Here is a 19,230-nt window from a genome sequence, read left to right on the forward strand (position 1 = left end):
CCAGTTATGTGGTAGTAGCCGAAAAGTGGACAGTGCAATGGCTCTTTCTCCCTAATAGGCTAAATTCCGTGCAATTTCCCAAAAAGCCCTTGGAAAGGCCTCTTCTTAAATTAAATTAGGTTTTCTGCAAACAGCATCATTCAATATGAACATAAATCTACTTCTTATTCACTTTTAATGGTTTTCCCTGTTTTACTTAATTACTCATGTTGCAATTAAACAATTTTTTTCCTTGCAAAAGGACAGTATTTTAGCTACATTATGGGTTAAATAGGCTTTGGAGAACTAGCCTGGGATTCTCATCACCATTTATAACATAGTTTTTTATAGGAAAAGTATGTTCCAAAATCTAAACAGCCAAATTACAAATGAACTTTCAGAACCCAACCCGTTTGCTAACTGGGAACTGTCTGTGACGCTAAAAATAACTCAGAGAAATAAACATAAAGAGAAGAGCTGATTACCTCTCGGTGTAATTTGTTCACCGTCAGCATCTGCAGATCTTGTTTAATTTCAGGGAAGAGAATGTCCTCCAAACCCAGGCGGACCCTGTCCCTGTTTCACTCACTTTCATGACACCGGCCTCCAAATTGGCCTGAGCCCTCTCAAAGCACAATGCCACCGAGCAGAGTCACCATGATGTCCCCGCAGAGCTAAAGGGATGTAACCTGGCAGATTACCCGTCAGTTTCAGAAGCCATTGGCTGCCCTGCAATGAAGGCCCTGGAGGACTCTGGGCTGCTCTGGCTACCGGCTCCGCTCGTCGTGTTCATTTGCGTCACGAATATGCCTCTGTAGGACCCGTAGGCAAGAAACCTCATTTTCCTCTGGAAAATAAAGGCCCTGCCTGCCCATCCACGTGCCTCTGGAGGCTGCTGGCACACGCCTTTCCTGTTGGTGGGGCGAGATCCCTGCTGTTCCAGCCACCTCTCTCCTGCCTCTTCTTGGAGATGGACAAACATGTTGGACCCTCTGGCACCATGAGGGGAGTCCTTAGGGCTGGGGATGGAGCAGAGGGCACACCGATAATAGAAAGCCTATGGTCAGCCCCTCCCTCCCTGGACGGCACCCCTGGCTGCTGGCTGCCACAGTTCCCACATGGGGTCCTCATTAGACCCACTTCTGAAGTCAAGGCATTTTGGTTAAGCATGCTAACCCCCTGCCCCTCACCCGCACACTCCTTGGTCCTTAGAGGCCCCAAAGTCCTCCCCATAGGCCACCCGTTGGGTTGTTCAGTGAGCAAGGCTCCTTGCCCTGTCCAAACAGAGCTGGGGTGCTAGAGGGAGTCCCTCACACCTGGAGGGGTGAGGAATCAAAGCCCACGGGACTCCCCTTGGCTAAGAGGCTGGTGTTGAGGAGCTGGGGAGAGCTGGAAGGATCCCAGTCACTCCTCCTCTCAGAGTTGACTTCTTTCTTTTAAAAACATGGATGTAAATGGCTGAGAGGAGCCGGGACAGAAGGATAGACTCATGAGCCCGGCTTCATCAATGTCTATCCCAGGTTGGTCTGCTTCCAGCTGGCTATAAAAAGTGGGCCAAGGACTCCCACACTGAAGGCTCCTTTCCCTCATCAAGAGTGTGTTTACTCACCTCTCCTGGCACACTGGTCAGCCCTGGTCCCAGCTCTGACTTGACTGTGATCCTCCCTGTGATTCTAGAATAACATCTGCCTTCAGGTTACCCTGGGGAAGCTCCTCTAGCAGCATAGAAACCTTCTGAGTACAGGGTAGACTTTTTCTAGGCTAAAAGAAACCCACCTCAGCCCTAAACTGGCCCTGAGGATGATTTCAGATGCTTGACATACTACTTAAAGAATTCCTTCATCAGTTTAGAAGCAGCCCCTGAAGCTGGCGGGTTGGGTGAGGGGTAGGAATAGGAAGGTGGCCAAGCCCACCGATGAGTCAGGTAGCTCTCGCTGTGGGAGCACAGAAGCTGGAGAACCTCTCCAGGCCTGACAAAGCAACCTTTGAGGTCTGTCAGGGTGTTGCTGGCTGTCTACAAGAATTGAATTTCTTCCTTCCTAACAGGGTCTCAGTTCTGGTCAGGTATCCACCACTTCTCATGCCTTGGGGAAGTTGAACCCTAGCCTCTCCCGGAATTATGATGGTTCTAAGCCAGGTGTTGGTGATCCCAATCCCTTTAGCCATTGTTGGTTCAGGAAGGGTCATGTGACCCAAGTATAGCCGTGGAACTTTAGGGTAATACTGTCTGGGGATTTTTGGGGAAAGGTTTTCTTCCTTCTGAGGAAGAGTCACAAGAGAAAGGCCATCTTTCTCCCTCTGTACTGTCATGTCTGGACATGATGCCTTGAACCATCATGCTACAAACCTGAGGATGAAGCCAACACATGAGGAATAGAAAAGAAAAAAAAAAAGAAAATTTCAGAAATATGGAACCAGAGCCCTAATGTGCATTCCTTCCTGCCTCCGGGCTTCTTGATATGTGAGCCAACACATTTCCACATTGTATAAAAAATAAACAAAACACAACTGTGTCCGTTGTGTGGAATGCTCCCTAGTGACAGCATGGGTGCCTTTGTCCATTTCCCAGACCTTGCCTGGCACATTGGTTTGCCAAAAACAGCTGCAGTGACCTTTGTGAGTGGAGTCTATCTGTTACTTATTCACTTCTGCACTCGCTGCTGTGTACAAGGATTCTGCTATCTGTTACTTCACTGAATGCTGACACCAGAACATAGATTACTCCCGCCACACTTATGTGTTTTCCTGGGACCGTGCTTCTGGCTGAGGGAAATCCACCAACACATTGGACGGCCAAACCGTGGGTTACTTGAGAGTTCATCCATACCATTCATTTTAGCCACAACTCCCCAGACATAAGAATTCTTGTGCCCCAGGGTCTTTGTACTTGCCACTCACTTTGCCCACCCAGAAAAAAGAAGTCCTGTTCATCCAACAACCGACAGCCTAAATATTACTACCTCTGTGGTGGGGAGAAGAAAATGCTATTATTTCTCTTGTTCCCATAACACTTTCATTTATGTTCCTACGTAATGCCTAGAGTATAAGGTACTTACCCGTCTATTCATTTGTATACTTATTAGGCAGTGAACTCCATAGGAATAGGCTCCATGTGATCCCAGCGTATAGAGGTTCTCAGTAAGCATGTGAGGACAGAATGAATGAATTTATGCATGTAAATTTTTACTCATTTATTTGGCCCCTATTGCTGGGGCCGAGAGGATGAATGCCTTTGACTTCATCTCCACCTACATGGTAGGTGAGCCTTCAAACAATGAGTAATGTCTGTGGTTGCCCATGATGAGGATGATGAAGATGGGACCCCTAGGGGGAGCCAGAAGGAAGACTTCGCGGGCTTGCAGATGGGCCCCGTGTCCTGACAATGTGGCCTGGATAACAGTATGGAGTTTCCATACCAAGGCCTTGCCCTAAGCCCTGCACCCCTTCCCGTTACTCCCAAGGTGTTTAGATTCATGGGATCACAAATACTAGTATTTATTCAGCATTAGTACTTTCCTCTCCGATATTAGTATTTTCTTGGGACTCTTTCCCATTTGCCTGCAATTCTTGGCAACCTTTTTCATCTGCTTATTTTATTTAAGGCGCTCGTGTAGGAATTATTTTGTTCCAGACACGGTTCTAGCGACTTTCCCAACATTCACTTTTAAAATCCCCATCACAGCCCTCTGAGGTACCTACTGTTACCACCATTAGAGACGAGAAAGGCTGGGGGACTTGGCCGAGGTCACTCAGCAGCCCGGGACTCGTCCCTGGGCAGTGTAGCTCCAGAACTGGGTATGGAGCTCTCTGTGGGCGCTGCCCTGAACCGTCCTCTCTCAATGAAATCTGGTGAATGGGCCACTGGCTGAACATCTTGCCTTCGACATCTTTCCATGACACTCACAGCATCTGCTGTGAGAGAGAGAGCTGCAGGCCACCCACCGAAGCAGTTCTGTTCATCAGCGATTTGAAACAACCACGAAGGCCAGGACCGAAGCGCATGTGGGATTTCGTGGTGCAGCCCCGTCCCTCCCAGAGGCCCGGCTGCACTTCTGTTCGCTTGCTCTCTGGTCAGCTGACACTCTTCCCTTCACATCCAAGCCATGTGCGCAGCACAGACTCTGCTCGGATGCGGGACATGGGGGACTGTGGAGCCTTGAGGCCACAGCCTCTTTCTTGGGGCTTCTTGTTCTGGTCCATGACAAAGGCCACGACTGGTGTCCACTTTAGCGGCTGCCTTCAGAATGCTTTGGCCTGTTTCATTCCAGAAGGGTGTTCTAGGTCCTCACAACTGCCACTGATATGGCCCTTGGGCCTGGGGCAATACCTGAGCTGGAGGGGGCAGCCCAGATGGATTCCCACCTGGGCCAGGGAGTGGGGATGCCGCAAAATCGCGGCTGGCTGCTCACGTCAGACGGGGTTGGAGCAGCTGCGACCTGACGCTGTCTTCTCTGTGAGTCAGCACTGCTCGAGGGGAGCAGGGAGAAGGATGAAAGGCTACTATCTGCTATGGGTCTTGTTACGGTAAAAATGGCAAATCGTATAGCATATGTATTTTACAATGAAAAAGTATTAAAAATAAATAAATGCCACGCCATCAAAAGAGAGGAGACATCTGTGTAAATTCGGGGAACGTTGAGGTGCCAAGTACTTTTCCATATTAAGAGAAATGGGGGTGCTGCTCACGGTGGCCAGATGGAGGTCAAATGCACCCCGACGGGGGCGTGATGGGAATGGGAGGAGGAACTCCTGAGAAGGGACAGGGCTGCCTAGGCAGTCGGGGGTCTTGGCCTCCCTGAGAGATCCCCGCCATGACGCACGTGGCAGCCTGACCTCTTTGGGAACACGCTGCCATGCGCTCCACTCCCATCTGCAGCAGCCCCAAAGCGAGGTGACTGCCAGGCACGGTGGGAACCCAGGCCCTTGCGGAGAAGGGTCCTGGGGGATGCTGGCGCCGTTGGTGGGCGAGTGTGCTCACTGTCTCGGCCATCCCCCCAGGGCTGGGGCTGTGAGTAGAGCCTCGCTGTGCTGTGCTCACTGGTGGTCATCGTCTCAGCAGCAGCGAGGGTCCTCCAAGCCAGAAACGAGGGCCTCCTGGCACAGGTATGGCCTAAAACCCTGTGCTCTCACACGCCACGTGAGGAAGCGACTCGGGGCTGCCAGCCTGCGAGACCCTAGAAGCGTCCTTGGGCAGGCCACCGCCAGCCGTCAGCGTCACCGACGCTGATGTCTACCGAGTCCTCCTGTGAGCCAGCCAGGGCTCTGCGTGTCTTCGCCCGCGTTAGCCCCCTGCATCCCACGAGTGTACGAGGCAGGTGCCCAGCACATCCTCCTGTAATGGCTCAGGGAGGTGATGCATGGTCCGGCCCCAGCAGGGGAGGGCTGGCTACATCTCTAGGATGCTGCTGCAGCCGGCGGGCTCCTCACCACGAGAAGAAGGCAGGGAGGAGGAAGGACGGGGCTCCCCCTGACGGAGCCCCAGTGCCCCGCCGGCCGTCTGCCCAGCCCGGGAGCCTCGCCCGGCCCAGAGCGGAGCAGACGGACTGGCACTGCCGTCAACCCCCACATCAGGAATATGCTGAGGGTGTGATTTTATTCCCCCACAATATTAGGCTGAGGAGAGGATATTGGGCGAAATATATTGTACCCATAATTCATATTAATGGGAATTCAATGGTGGCAACTTGTCATCTGCTAGATTAGAAGGGAATATTGTGAATGTTGTGTTATAAAGGCATTAAAAAGGCGTTATGAATTGGGCTCCATTGCACCACGTCGCGTTCCTTGTAAATAATTGAGGAAGAAGCCGGTGCTGGGCGTTCGGATGATCCATTTCTGAGATCCCAGCTGTTCCCTCACCAGGCTGAGGGGGCCCCACTGACCTGACATCTCCACGGCTACGGGGAAAGTCTGCACCTGGCAGGTCTGAACGTTCCGTAAAATGAGCGTTATGCTGCCGAACAGACTCTTCCTCCCCGAAGAAGTTAGTAGCTGCCACATCCAACACGAGACTCTATGTGTTTCTTGAAAAATCTTCCCAAGTCCAGATATTCTGCGTCCCTTGCTTCCTGTCCCTGGAAGTCTGGCTTCCCGGCCAGGGCCAGGTGGGCTCTGGGGGCATGACCAAGAGTCAGCAGCAGCCTTCCCTCCACCACTCACGCCCACCTCTGATGCCCTCGGTGGCAAAGACCAGAGCACCAGGGCACCCACATTCAGACAGCCGGTCAAGCATCAGCAGCTTCAGTCCTAGTGGAACGAGCCTGCTTGGCCAACACCCGTCTCCAGTGGGCTTCTCGGGCCTGCTCTGCCACCTGAAGGATCTGTCACCTGCTGTGAAACCATGCCTCCCCTTAGCTCAGACCCATGGTGTCTCTGTGTGGTCCTGTGAAAGATACACAGGGCTTCCTGGCTGGGGTTCAATTCTAACTTTTGTTATCAAAGATGAGAATTTGGCTCAGAACAGAAGAGTGGCTGCCCCACCCCCTAGGAAAATCTAAAAGGAGATTAGGGGAAGAAGCTCCAAGTCTTTGCCCCATGTTCGGGTCTGGGCAGAGCCGGTGAGCACTCGTCCTGCGTCTCTGGTGTGGACTGTTCAAAAGCCCCTTTCCCTGACGTGTCCTGCCTGGCAACCCTGGGGGCCAAAGAAATTCTGTGACCATTGCCAACTTCATGGGCAGTTCTTATGCAGCTGGTCATTGGTAAATGAGTGACTCTCCCTTGTCATTAGAGGCATTGACCTGGGATTTCAAATGTGACCTATCAGAAACCAGGGCAGGAGTGACTAGAGAGAGAAGGAGGGGCTGTAGGTCGAGGGGCAGTCAGAGCCAAAGGTTTGGTTGTTCTGTGAAGGGCAAAAAGGGTCACTGGTTGGCCAACCCCACTAATCAAACCGAGTTGGGATACCCGTTGCCATCAGATGTAAGTACTTAACATGCATCCTTGCCCACACTGTGAGAGGACTGGGAGCCCAGACTCCAGATCTGAGCTGCCAAGTTCAAATCTGACTCTTCTACTTTCTGGCTGTGTGACCGTTAGCAAGTTACTTCCCCACTCAGAGCTTGGTTTCCTCCTCTATAAAATGGGATACTAATATCATCTATTAATTGGGTTGTGGGGGAGAGTAAATGAATTAATAATACAAAGCCCTTCCCGTCGCCTCTGGTGTCCAGTAGACCCTCTGTCCGTGTGATCTACCATTATTATTATTACATGGCCTTCACTGTGCAGTCTTCTCCTCTCTGCTTCTCTTCCTGTACAAAGTGGGTCCTTGAGACCTAAGATCCTGCTTTGGGTTTCACATCGCGAGCACCTCACACTTGCCTGCTATGTGCTTAGGAAATAAGTGTTGAATTATCAGATTGTATCGTGGGTAGAAGAAGGTGTAGTCATGGAAATCACTTGCTTTACCTAAAAAAAAAAAAAAAAAAAAAAAAAAAAAAGCTGTGCACTTCTGAAAATCGTCTTCCACTTTTCCGTGATCATACAGTGTCTTTTCCGAGAGGTTCTGCGACTGCTTCTCGTTCTTCACATAGCATCTCAGTGAGAGTAGTCAGGAGCCTACAAATACGTTAACTAGGTGTTTGAAATGCATGCAACTCCTCACTGATTAAAAGGATCCCAAAGTAAGGCATTTTGCAAAGCAATTACTGTGCTTCCTTGAAATGGAAAATCATCCCCTGTATTTGATGATCTCAAATCCAGAGCTGGTACTTTGAACAGCCCTGGGCTCCAAGCCACATTCTGTTTGTTGGGGGTTGTCGTGATAGTTGTGTTGTTATTCTTCTTTTATTTTGTTTTGCTTTTTAAACCATTTGCGGAGGTCCAGGCACTGTGCCAAGAGCTTTATGTGTTTTGTCTCCATTCTTACAACAGCCCCGTGTAGTAAGCCTACAATTATCCCCATTTCGCACACGAGGAAACTGAGTTTCAGAAAGCCTGGGGAATTCACTCAGTACTCAAGGTCCTAAGTGGTAGAAGCAGGATTTGAACTCAACCCCTTCTTAGGTCAAAGCCCACACTTCTTGCTCTCAAGTCTTTTGCCTGGACGCCTGCCTCCTTTGGGAGCCGCTAATGTAAAGTGCCTGGAATTAAACTCCCAGTCCTGAGGCTCAAACCTGCTCCTCCCCTGCACACCTGGCTCTGGGCCAGGTCCACCACCTGCCCAGCTGCCCAGCTGCCCAGCTGCCCAGCCACCTGGAGTCCCCTTCTCCTGCACCAGCCCCACCTTCAGACGTTTCTCGAGTGCATCCATTTCCCTCCATTTCCGCGCCTGCTGCAGTAGTCCAGGAGACCATCAAAGCTCCCCCAGGAAACAGAGACAGCCTCCACGCCCATCTCCCCAGCTCCGGTCTGCCCCTTCCTCCCACCATTCTTCACTGCAAACCTGATCTTGCCACCCCGCTGCTTTACAAAATGTGCAGGGACACCTGGGTGGCTCAGTTGGTTAAGTATCTGACTCTTGATCTCAGCTCAGGTCTTGATCTCAGGATGGTGAGTCCAGGCCCCAAACTGAGCTCCACACTGGGCGTGGAGCCTACTTTAAAAACAAACAAACGTGCAAATACCCCAAACTTGGCCTGAAGATAAAGTGACCACCTTGCTAGCCTCTTATCTCTCACCTCTGTACCTCTACACCCCTGGTGTCCCACGTTTCAGCCATACTTCAGCTGCAAGCCCACCTCTGATGCGGGTGAGTCCAACTGGAGCGTGGGAGCGAGCCCACAGTCCCATCCGAAGCAGAACACGACCCAGAAAGAGCACAGGCCTTCAGACATGCAGCCTTGGGCTCGTATCACTGGTAACACGCGTAATATTCTATGGTCTCATTTTCCTCATCTGTAAAATGGGGGCAACAACAATCCTACTTTATCAATGAGGGAAACTCCAGGTAAAAAAAAAAAACCTAGCGCATCACTGGGCCAACGAGAAGTGCTCAGAAAATCCTGGGGGCTTGGGTGAAAGGAGACGCCACACGAGTTTTGTTTTATAGATCAGTTCCTAGGGGCTGAATTTTTTGAAGAAATGGATGCTCGTCTGAAAAAATACAAAGTATGAGCCTTTGAACAATGACATCTCACAGGTTCCTACCATGTTCCTCTGAGGATTCAGGCCCCTCCTGTCTGGGGCACAGGCTGTAGAAACTGCTGGCCTTCTGGTGAACGTGGCTGTGCCTGTCCTTCTAGTCCGCACCACCCCACCCGCACTCTGCCCTTCCCTCAGCGCCTCTCTCCTTTATTCATTCTGCCAATGTATCCACTTTGTTTCCTGAGAAGGTTCTGATGACCCAGGTGGTCTGACAGTGACTTAGGTGAGCACAGCTTCCCTGACCGAGAACAACCCAATGCTTGTCTCTCCTGGGCACCCCATTTGTGATGAAGGACGGGGGACCCAACACTGCCACCACACACACCCAGCTCAGTGCTGTGGCTTTCTGTTTAAGAACCACCGTGAGTGTCAGGGTTGGAGTGCACCCTCCGAGCTCAGCCTCGGAGTCTCTCCCAAGACACAAGCGTTTGTGAAGTGGATTGAGGTCTGATGCCCTTCAGGTAACTTGCTGCCCTGCCTCAGTTTCCCCGGAAGCCATGCCCAGGTTGGGCAGCCAGAGGCCTTGCTCCGAGCGAGAGCTGCTGCCCCCGGGCTCCCAGCCCCGGCACCTCCCCGACTCCAGCAGTCTGCTCATCGGGGCAGGCCACAAAACAGGGAAGAAAAATCTTTTTAGACTGGAAAAATAGGTCTGCTGCTGTTTTATGGTGGTGTGGTTTATGGTTTTCAAACATTTTAATTAGTTTCATTTTTAATATAAATGCACCCTGATGTTTTGTGCAGGAAGGGCACAGTTCTTAAAATCTCAGAAATAAAGTAGGAAAATGACAGATTGGCTATTAAAGCGTCATACTCAGATCTGTTATTATTATTATTGTTATTTAACATTGCTGAGCCTCAACACGGAGCCTGGAGGGATGGTGCAGGGCAGAGCGCAGAAAAGTCTAGAGGTACTGACAATTCAGGGCAGTGGTGTCAGGAGGCTCCTGGGGGGAGGGGGGGCTGGCAGTCGCTTTCTCAGAGACTTCTCGGGGTGCCCATCGGCCATCTGGTGACTGGACTGAGGGCACAGTTGGGAGATCTAGGCTCTGTGTCACAACTCCATCCTACGCTCGCTGGTGAACTTACTAAGATTTCCTGGCACCCCCAGGCCCCCAGGTAGAGACTTGAGCTATGGTTTTGAGATAGGCATCCTCCGAAGAAATTCAACGCTTCTTTAAAACATTTGAATCCGTGAGAAAGCAGGGTTAGACAGACAAGATTTTATTTCAGGGACACTCCGTGTCATGGGTTGAATAGTGCCCCCCATGCAAAAAATGCAAGTCCACCCATAACCCCCCAGTGGGACCTTGTTTGGAAATAGGGTCTTCGCAGATGTCACTAAGGTAAGGTTCTCACCATGAGGTCGCCCTGCATCAGAGCGGGCCCTCGGTCCAGCGACGGGGCCCCTTTGAAGAGAAAGCAGAGGGAAGGTTGACATGCAGAGATCAGAGTGACGCAGCCACAGGCCTGGAACGCCCGCGGCCACCAGAAGCTGGCAGAGATGAGAAAAGTCTCTTCCCTAGAGTCTTCCGAGAGAGCACGGCCTGCCGGCACCTTGATATTGGACTCCCGGCCTCCAGAGCCGGGAGAGAATGACTTCCTGTCATTTAAGCCCCTGGTTTGCTGACTCGTCGCACTGTCCCAGGGAACTGCTGCGCTCCCCGAGAGTATCTCATCCTAGTTCCTCCTGCAAGAATGCCCGCCTGCGTCGGGGCTGGTTTCCCACAAAGGATGCTCTTGATGCTCTGGGTTCCCTCCAGGAGCAGGATGGCCTTCTGACCTCTGCTGGGTTGAAATGAAATACCATTTCACCTTTTTCCTTCATGTCAAAAACTGTTTCCAGGGGCTTCTTAACGACCACACGCCTGCTTCCTGCCACATATGGACTCCAATTTGAAAAACTTTCAAAGGGCGAGTAAAGCAAGAAGCCAGGTGCTCCCCTGTCCCTCTCCCGTCCGACGGCAGTGTCCCCTCCACATGGAGGGCCACCTGGGCTGGTGTCTGCATTTGTACACATCACTGTTTGCAGAGAAAGGCGGATTTGTGTGTTTGGGGCAAGAGTTTTGCTGTGGCTGGAATGACAAAATGGGAATGGACACGTTCTGCTGGTTACTCCTCCAGCAGAAGACTCTTGATCAAATGCAGAGAGCAGTCAAGGAAATTCTTTAAATCTAACAACCATGCAAGACAAATAACACCTCCAAGCCCTAACAGCTCCCCTCCTCTCACTGACTTTAATTCAAGGGAAATTCTCTTTGCTGCCATCTCTGCTCCTCTTGGACTCATTGTAAGTAAAAGGAGAAGAACGTGCTGGGTCTGTGGTCTTGACCACGTGGCGTCCTCAAAGATGGCACTTTGACTGTGTGGTTTGCAGCAGGTCATTTTAGAAAGTTCCGAGGTGAGCACTGGGTAAAGAAGGACTTCTACAAACCCGTACCGCCACCCAGACAAAACTAGCCAAGGGTAAGCCAAGGCTTAAGGGCCTAATTTGGGAGACGAGCGATCCCCAGGCAGGCTCCAGGCAGCCGGTCTGGGCCTGTGCTGTGTCTTTTCCTCCAGCTGGTCCCCTGAGTCTGGGTATGAAATTAGATGGCAGCCCAATTGTGTACCCAGCTGTTGCTGGCAGCCCAGAGCCCGTCCTGGGGCAGGCGTCAGTGCTGCTTGGAGGATATTTACTCTTTAATCCCTTAGGAGTTGGAAACAGAGCTGTGTACCGTGCTCCTGGAGAAAGGCACACTCCTCCCAGATTTGTCCTTTGGGGATTAAAACAGCAGAATCTCTGGGAACAGGGAGTCTGCATTTGGGGGGTGCTGCCCCAGCCCAGTGGTGTTTAGGCTGCTAACTAAATCCCTTGGAAGTGATTTAACAAGTTGGGTTTAATTTCTTTGGAGAAACAAACTATTTGAACTGATCGCATCCTTCCAAGCCTGTGGCCACACCATAACCCCACGTTGGCAGTGCTGGAGCAAGTCCTTAGCCAGGGAGACTGGGGGATGACTGGGGGTCAGAGAGAGTCAAGGACAACACCACTTGGGCGTAGACACTTGGCCTCAAACAAGGAGAGAAACTGGGAGACTCAGACCACAGTACCTACAAGACCCCACGGTAGGAAGGGCCACGAGCATGGGCCTAGATGCACAGAGAGATGCAAGGGGCCCTCGGGAAGGCCAGACAAACGCATGGGTTGGTTCAGCTGGCGTAGCCTGCAGGACATTGCTCCAAGAAACGGTGCCCTTAAAGGCCGGGTGGTTCTCACAAGCGCTCAGCAACATGGCAGCTGAAATCGGTATAAGAAAGGAGATAGATTACAGGAGGTGGAATCCGTTACTGAAAGATTCTTGGAGTCTAGCAGTGATGGCTGCAGCTCCCTGCTAACCGGGAGATTTATGTGACAAGATTATCGACGGTATTAAGCACATTTAGAAGAGAGGATTATACCTACTTCTGGGTCAGTTCCGTGCCACCAGGCCCCAGTCTGGACAGTGTGTTAACAGATGGGCGGCTGGCTGCACGAAGGGGAAGCTGGATATTTGCATCATCCCAAGAAGGGGGGGAGCACGGTGAGTGTGATGCTTGGTGGCTCAGTTCAGGTCTGAGGGAAGGATCTGGCTCGGGGTCACTGCCGAATCCCGGAAGGCTCCACTTCCTCCTCCTCCCTTCCCTTCCCCACCCTCATTCCCCACTGCCCCCAGCGGCCTCCCTGGATCTCTGCCAGGTAAACCCTCTTCCCCAAGGGGAGGGGACCCACAGGTACCTGGAAACAGGAGGGTGGTGTCGGGAAGCATCAAGGGGTGACAGGGGTGACAGGTGCCCAGGCCACCAGCCGCCTTCCCAGAAATGAACTTCTGGGAACAGCAGATGCTTCTCGAGAGGAGGAGTAGGGCCATCATCGCTCTGCCACGGGAGAGCTTAAAACTTGACCAGGCAGAGCCCCAGAAGTCATGCTGCGGGGAGCAGTTCTCCGTGGTCTTTCAGAGGGTGGCTGTGATGTGGCCCGGCGGGCCCCCGTGACCTGCGATGCTAAAGCCCAGCTGGGAGCTGGCACTGAGCAGAAGGAGACAGAGTGGCAAGCCTCCGGGCAGGCTTCACTGTCTCAGGACACCCCCTCCCCCTGCAGCCCCCCACCTCAGGGCTTCGAGGGCAGCCCTTGATCTTGTGAGCAGAGAATGTGACCTCAGAAAACTTCACTTACGAAAAATGGTGGTAAAATCAATGTAAACACAGAATTCACCGTTGTCTAGTGCCCTGTTGGGTGACATTCCGTGCACTGACACAGTTTGGCCACCACCATCGCTCTGCGGTTCCAGAACATTCTCATCACCCCAAGAGGAAGCCCAGACCCATCCCACAGTCACTTCCCATGCCCTGCTCCCTGAACACGTTTCTTTTTTAAAGTAGGGGTAAGAGAGCGCTCCTGTGGATTGTGGTCTTCGCCAACATGGTGTGCGGGGTAAAGGCCCAGGGAGAGGGTTCCCCACCCCTCCTCGGGAGGCCACGCACCCCACTGCCTGGGCACACGCTGCGTTTCCCTTGTCTGAACCTTCTCTTTCACCCACCGGCTCCGCCAGTGTCCTACTCCCCATGACCTCAGCTCCTAGCATAGTGCGGGCACATAAAAAACTTCAGCCACATTTGTTGGGCAGAAAGACATAAAAACCAGTAATTCAGTAGCCGATATGCTACGTCTCATTGTTTGGGGACATAACTCTTTGTCCTCCAGTTGTCAGACTTTTGAACCCTGCACAGAAAGCCAAACCCAGAGTAGGAAGAAAAGGCCCTTCATGTCGCTCCTTTTAATTAGGCGTCCTGTTAAATTGCAGCAATTTTGTACCGAGGTCCCCTCAGCGTGTCTGGAAGCTTGGAAGAAGCTCTCCACCAAGAAAGCCAGGAGTTCATTTTTATTCTTTCCTCCTTATTTTCTTTCAAAGGCCAATGTAGACATTTTGCTTTTTGCCTGTGTTCTTCGTTGGGATTTGTGTATCTAACAGTACCTCCTTCCACAAAGGGGGCTAGTGTGGTAGAGTGGAATCCCCGGGACCCCCCACTAAGCTCTTTTGATGGACTAGGACTTGGAGAACCCATTATTTTGCCTCATAGTCTGAAGACATCCACTGTTCGCTCGCCTGCTTACATGGAAATCAAAGCCACTAGGAGAGCTCTGCTCTCCCCCAGCCCTGCCCCCATCCACCACTGCCTTCCCGGGCTGCCCTAGTCTCCCACTCTGCTCCCTGGCGGGACCTGGAGAGATCAAAGGGACAGATGACAGTGCTTGGTGCCCATTTGTCACTCGATTGGAGGGAACCAGTTGCAGCGTTAACAGTCAGGCCTGGTCCCATGTTTCATGAATATTTTAGAATGTTTGCCGGCAGAATTCTAACTGTGCCGTGTCCTCCTCCCCGTACGTGTCACCCATATTCCAGAGCTTAATGGAGACTTTGGGGGAAGGAAGCACTTCTACTCCGCTAGTCTCCTTTATTACCCTAAAACATGCCGGCTAAGCGGTTCCGTGTCCAGGGTTTGAAGTCCCTGTGGTCCTTCTCATTCTTGCTGCGCGCCAAATCCCGACACAGGGACAGGAAAACCGGCTTGGTTTTTATTGAGCGAATATTTAGGGGCTCAGGGAAGAAGAACTTGGGCCCTGGCCCCGTCGTGACATTTCTCTCAGGTGTCTTCAGCCTGTCCTGTAGTGGTTTGTTTCTAGAAAGCCCTCTCACCTGGCCTCCGCTCACCCCAACCCACCCTGTCCTCTAGACGCCATTCACGGCCCACCCCTCCCGTCAGTCTTCACAGTTCTGACGTCCTCGTCCTTGCTTTGCAGTTTGGGCTTGACCTGTCCCCTCTGTACATCTCCTGATGACCCAGTAGCGAGGGCTGTTCCCCTTCGTGGCCTCCCCATCACATAGCCTGGCATAAAGCTGGATAACAGCAGGCCCCAGAAGAGAGGCTATATTGATAAGAAGCCACGTGAGGCACAGGCCTCTCCTTTTCCTAGTGGGAAAGTAAACTCGCTCACTTGGGAGCAGGCCAGGCAAGGAGGCAGCATCGTGAGGCCTCAGCACCCCTCACCACCTTCAACTCGCCCCCTCCCACCCAAGAGTGCCCCGAGTGTGGGCCCTCCCAGGCCTCCCTTGGGCACCAAGGCCTTGGAGACACGTACTCCAGCCCCAGGTGACTCTGTTTCCCCGCATATGCGTGATAGTGGTATCTCTGGGCTTCTCACTCCCCGGGGATATTTGTGACCAGTCCTGCCTCAGCTCCCCGGGGACAGAGGCTGTCGTCATGGAGCTGTTTTTAGGAGAGATGGGGCTATTGCCATGATCCTTCGCTGAGCGGTCCACATGGAACAGAAATGAGACCACGTGTGCCAGATGTCTCCTTAACCCTTGCAATGGAGAAACGCTCTGAATCCCACATTCCTGACTGGCCCCACCTTTATTGTCCCCACCTCACACCAGGGGGCACCCCGTTTGTGAGGCCTGCCACACCCACACAGGGCAGGCTCAGGAGTGGTGTAGGGTCTGGAGACTAGTCAGCCAGAGATGTTCGAGGAGGGCCGCTCGGTGCCTGGCCTGGGCCCAGCAGGGGTGAGGCCAGGGAGGCCCTCTGCCCTTAGGGGAGCCCAGTGGGGAGTCAGGAGAAGTCCGCCAGGCAGCACGTGGCCACTGGCCTGGGGGCCATTGTTCCTGTCACCCTCAGATGTCTTGGTACACCTGAGTAAAGTAATGGGGAGGGGAAATGTAGCAGGTGTTGGGGGAGTTGTGTTCACATCTTTGGGGAATGTGGAATTTGGATTTTTCTTGGACCCAGGATCTGATAAAACACACAGAACACACACTCGAGCTCCATTGACCCCGAGGTCTGTTAACCACTGAGCTGGGAAAGATGCCCTCACCTGAATGGCAGGGGAGGCCCCCGGTGGGCCACAAATGCAAATTTGTGGTGTGGAGGTCAAGGGGGGTCCTGGGGTCAGCTCTGCACTCCCCACTCTTGTCAGTCTGAGAGAATTCTCCTACAAACGTGTCATTCACCAGATGCTGACGGACACCCGTGCTGCGGGGCATGGCGGTGCGGGGGCTGAGTGGAGCACGGGTGGCCTGGGGCTGGTCCAAGGAGCCCACATCCCGGGCAGTTCTTCTCAGAGCATGACTTGAGGACTTCCCCCCCCAGAATCCGCCTGTCTGACGGGCGGGTTCCCATGTGCCACCTCCCCCAGCCAGAGCGTACTGATTCGATACCTCTAGGGCTGTAGCCTGGACTTGGGTTTTACCAAGCCCCCCTCTGCCCCTGGACATTTTACGAGTTGTTCCGGGCTGGCCTGGCAGGACGCTGGATGCAATCGTACGGGGCCCAGCTGGGGGCACCTGCAGCCCACGGGAGGAGCCACCTCACCCAGAACTCTGCCGTGAGGCCTGGCTGAGGGTGGGGGCCTCCCGGACAGCCCCCCAGGAGACAGCATCCCCACACTCGCGCTGGGCATGCTGCGGGGTGTGCGAGTCCGCTTCCTCTCTGTGTCACGCACCGATTGTGCCAGAAGACAGAGGGCTTCAGACACTGGTCTCCTGGCCTCACCCTGTCTTGCCAATGACACATTGGCCCATAAGCTTCATTTATGTGTCTGTCTCCTGCAACACATGTGCTCCTCCAGGCCTAGGTCTGTCTTACTCATCCTCTGTCCCTTGTGCCCCGTGTGCTTTGACGCATGGAAGATGCTCGATAAATGTCTGTTCCTTTAATGTAATCTGCTGAATTGAGGCAGGAAAGGGCCTTAGTGGCCTGAGGGCCCCCTTCCTTGGACCCGGTGAGCAGGCGTGGCGAGAGGGCCTGGCCTGCCATCCAAAGACCCTGTACCTCCCCCGGTGAAGGAAATACTGATTCTGCTGTTTGTTTTGCAAGGAAGCTGTCCCCAGCGGGACAGCCAGCTCTAGTACAAGTGAAATGGAAACTGGGAAGGAGGCAGCGTTCTTGCAGCTGGTCTATTAATAGGGCGTTCTGGGCGTGTCTGGGCAGAGGGAGAGGCCCCGAGGGGCTACTCTGGAACTCTGCTCGCCTGTACCCCGGCCCGGGCTGTGGGCCTGCCTCAGCTCTGCCCCTCTCCACACTGCTGCAGATGGAGGTGGGAGATGTGGCAGGTGGCAGTCCGGGTCACCTTTGAAGCAAGAGCCAAGTTGAGCAGCCGTGGCCCAGGATTCCAGAGAAGAACTCCTAAAACCCCTGCTGGACACAGCACAAGGGTCAACAGACAGACAGCACATTTGGGACCTGCAGGGAAACAAGTTTTTCCTTTCTGCTTCAGAGGAAAATTTGAGTTGAGCAAAGCACGGCCAACACAGCAGCCATCGGGATGCTACACGGTCTAGAAGCTAAATCCAGGACCCCAGTTACCCAGAAGAGTTCTCAAAGGAACCTTCCCAAATATTAGGGTTTAATTGCTTTTAAAAAGGGGTACTGGTATCTACAGTGCCAGGCAGATGAGACTGCCATGTACAGCTGCACAAGCTGCACACTGAGCAACTGGGAACTTCCATTCTACATTCTACTGTACTGTAATAACTTGCAAGGGCACACAGCTGGCATCTTGGGAGAGCCCAGCTGGCTGTTCTAAAGGAGGCTGTTTAAATACCAAGAAATGGAGCAGCTAGCTGGAAGGCCCAGTGTTCAAACCCCTCACTTGACAGACAAAAACAGAGGCCTAGAGAAGGAAGGAATATATCACACAGCATCTGTGGCAGAGCTAAGTATATGGCTAGGCCTCTGAGTCTCCAAGCTTCTTCTGTCTCTTGTCACCCTTTCTATTAGCTTCCTCTGATGTTTTACCTTCTCTGGTACCAATGAGGGATGCGGTCTCAAAGAAAGATCACATTCTGGAATCTTCTGCCTCTTCCCAAACAACTTTCTAAATGGTGATTTTGCTCAAAGGCCCTACACTGGGCTGTCCCTTCCGCCTGCTCTGTTTGTTCAGGCTTTGGAACATATGTTTTGTCCATTTCACACTTCCCCTCCAGCTCTCCCCAGATTGTTTCCTTTAGGTTTTGGGTTTTAATTTTTGCATCTGCCCGCCCCACCCCAAAGTATGTGCGTTAATGTTCAAGACCTTAAAACTCAGGGAGCCTTCAAAATAATAAATTCCATCCAACTCCAGGCGTCCTGCCCAGGCTCTACATTCCTCTCCAGACCTGTGTGAGGCCCACGGTGGCCAAGTGCATGCTGAGATCACCACCCACAGGGAGGCTGCATTTCAGTCTCTAGACTGCAGAGGCCGCATCTGAAGGCCCCAGCTGCCTAGAACCCAGGGGTCCCAAGTAGCCCTTCTGACACTTCCAGCACCCAGGCCCAGAGCTGGGCTAACTCCACTCTGAATTAGCAGCAACCCAGGACATCCTTGATTCAGTGGAGGTGGGGATGGGGGCCAGCCAGAGGACGCTCATTTATTCATTCCTCCAAATAAATAAAGTGTATTAGCACCTACTGTGTGCCTGATCAAAAACAAACATCCCTGCCTTTCTGGAGCTTATACGCTAACGGCTAGAGACAGATAATAACTGTCAAGTGGTGTCCTGTGTCCCAAAGAAATTAAGCCGAGGAGGAAGCAAGAGCCTGCCAGGGTAGAAAGTGGGGTACACTGCTTTAGGCCACATTTGAGCAGACACCTGGAGAATGTTGGGAACCACCTGGGTGTCTGGGCAGGAGCATTCCAGGAGGTGGGAGAACAGTGCAGAGACCCGGAGCGTGGGGGAGCGTTCCTGGCCTTGCAAGGAGCTGTGAGAGGCCGGCGCCCCTGGGGCTTCCGAACTAGACCCCTCCGGCTGCCGCTGCCGCATTGGGGAGTGGACTGAAAGGGACCAAAGGAAGGCACTGGCCCTCCCCATGGTTCATCTGTGTCCCACACCCTTCCCCCCCCCCCCCCCCCCCCCCCCACCCTTCCCCCCACCCCCCCCACCCCCGCCCCTGCCGAATATCGCCTGAGGGGCAACCTGGCTTCCTCACGCCAGGTCAGCCTCCCCCACCACTCCTTCTATGGCCCCTTCCAACCAAGCAACACTCACCCCTCCCTTAAAACCTGGCCTTGTCATCTTCTCCCCTCCTGCCCCGCCAAGGTGGAGTGACCTTCGCCCACCGAGTTTGACATACATAAGGCCTCGGGGAGTGCTGAGTGGGAAATGAAGCCTT

At 52.9% G+C, this 19,230-nt stretch overlaps 1 protein-coding gene across 3 annotated transcripts in view; it reads left to right on the forward strand.

The window, feature by feature from the left end:
- Positions 1-19,230, forward strand: part of KLHL29 (kelch like family member 29) — a 297,536-nt gene that overhangs the window by 166,930 nt on the left and 111,376 nt on the right. The window lies entirely within an intron of this gene.

This window comes from Lontra canadensis, unplaced genomic scaffold (assembly GCF_010015895.1).
Source record: "Lontra canadensis isolate GAN:19392208 unplaced genomic scaffold, GSC_riverotter_1.0 scaffold32, whole genome shotgun sequence".
Lineage (NCBI taxonomy): Eukaryota > Metazoa > Chordata > Mammalia > Carnivora > Mustelidae > Lontra > Lontra canadensis.